The sequence below is a fragment of the Atta cephalotes genome (assembly GCF_000143395.1).
Source record: "Atta cephalotes unplaced genomic scaffold scaffold00007, whole genome shotgun sequence".
NCBI classification, from domain to species: domain Eukaryota; kingdom Metazoa; phylum Arthropoda; class Insecta; order Hymenoptera; family Formicidae; genus Atta; species Atta cephalotes.
The window spans coordinates 509,322-511,856 of NW_012130071.1; positions in this window are offsets into that span (position 1 = coordinate 509,322).

Genomic DNA, 2,535 nt, shown 5'->3' on the forward strand with positions numbered 1-2,535 from the left:
AGAGAGAGAGAGAGAAACAGGATATTCCAGATTTTAGATTCCATCATGCAAGATTAGACGAGGTTTTTCTCTTTAATATTACGTTAATTAAAAGAAAATGCGACTATTCATATTGATATACTGTATATAGATAGCTAATTGTATAAAAATAAACTTGTTAACATAACATTACTCCAGATATACATGCTCTCTGTTATTTATGACGAAAGCTAAACGTCAATAGGCTGTAACAAAGAGGATATATGCTTACAATTGTTCAATCGTTTAACATTTAATACAACATATTATAAGCATGCGCTTGCCGGCGATCATGTCATCCTGAATCGATCGAGCGGAATCGTAAAATTTCCGGCACGAAGCATTAGTTGGAGCATTTCCAACGGTTACGTTAACACTGTGTCGACTGTTCAAATAGATCGACCAGATTCATGATCCATCACTGAAGTCTTAATGTTCATTTAATCAATGTAGATTTAGAGACTTTAATTTTTCGATTTAATTTACTCTTTATCTTTTTCTTAGTCTTAGAATCAAAAAAAGACGAAGGAAAGTTAAATCCACAGATTTTTATAACTAATTCACTTCAATTATTTTGCATGTGAAAGAGATGAGAGTGATATGAACAAATCCTGCATGTATGCAAGTATACATATACGTACAGTATTTGAGTATATGTATTTGTGTGAGTAGGTAGGCATAGCAACCGAGATTATTAAAGAAAATCTACAAGATAGAAATGGACATTATTTTGATGTTTCTCTCCTTTGATTAGTTTGAAGAAAGTGGTACTAAAGGAAATTACAAGAAAAAGAGAATTTTTAAAAACAATGCGAGTTACTAAAGTTGTGTGGTGATACGTCAGAGCATAACTCGCGCAGTTTGGCAAATTGTTCAATGATGTAAATGTACAGCGTAAATCGATTAAACGCGATGATCCGTGTGATACAAGGTACACGAAATATCATACCATTTAATTATTTCATTAAAATTATTACTATATTTGTAAAATATTGATTTTAAAAATTTTTTTAATTACGTGAACAGATTCATCTGTACTTTATGGAAATTCTATTAGATGTAGCGTCATGAATCGAAATTGGACGTACACATCAGTGAGATTGTGGACAACGCACCATTGACATAAAATACAAGGGGAAAATTATTTTTTACGAAAACAGAAAATTTAGCGTAGACTCGGAGACATTTCCGCCCACATCGTGCAACTGTTTGTCTAAAGATTTATGTCAGAAAGTAATGATATAAGGGCACATCTCCAAGAGATTGTGAAACAATTGTAATCAGCGATTATATTGAATTGTCTATTTGAGATAATTTTCTAAGCTTTAGTAATTAATTCTATATCAGTTCTGTATCAGTTTTATTAAAAATAAATGTGTAATATGTAAAGCAAATATGATATATTTCGTGAACCATCTTGTATTTGACGACCGAGCACCCGAAAAAATACTATATTGTTCTTCCAGCGTCTCTCTTATCTCAGTATATATTTTATTTTACTAATAAAACCATGATAGATATTAATATGAAATCGGAGATTTCTCGATTTCGAATGATGGTAAACCGTGCAGTGGAACGGGAAAAATAAAAATCGCAAATGTTATCGAGACACTGTGTAGATACGGTGCAAGATAGGGGCAACGCGGTACTGACTAACACCAACGCTACTCAGATTTAATAAAATTTACTGTAATACAAAGTATGTTTCGCTTAGCCTTGATCGATTTTGTTTCCCGACGTCGTGAAATTAGCAGCGAATTACGAGTCGCGTCAATGAACTTCGTGAGCCAAATTGAACAGTTTAAATTTAACCCTGAAAGAATGCTTCGAAGCATTTGATTGCAGATCAATTCATAAAATTCTTTCTGATTGGTCAAAAGCATTTGTAGCGTTAAGTGGATTGTACCTCTTGCTTAAAACTCAAAACCAACGACCCAGATGAGAATGGATTAAAATGGATTGAAATTTTTTTCTATCCGAATGCGTATTTTAAAGCGAATACTTTTTTTTATTTAATTGGATTCAATTGGATTTAATTAGATTCAATTAGATGCAATTAAAAAACTGCATTTTCTATTCAAAATTTTGAATTGAACAATATTCACAATGCACAGAAAAAGTTAATATTATTTTTAGATTGGCATAGAGAGAGATATGCTCCATGCAATTCCTAAATGAATAAAAATGCATTCAGGATTGAAAAGCATTCATTTTAACATTCGTAAATCAATATTTCTGAAAATCTGAATCCATTTCAATTCTCGTTTGCTAGAGAATCGACTTTCGACCGATTTGCGCGAAGTTTAAATATTTAAAATAATATTCCAATCATGATGCAAGATACAGCATCGTGATAATGGCGATATTGGAAACAATCAATCAAATTTTATCCAAAATTCACTCTGCATTCACGGAAATGTTTCATCTTATATTCTTACATCATAATTTCAATTCTCTTTCATTTATCATCATCGCTTGACTTCACTCCAGTTAGCTTCACGACTCTCTCTCTCTCTC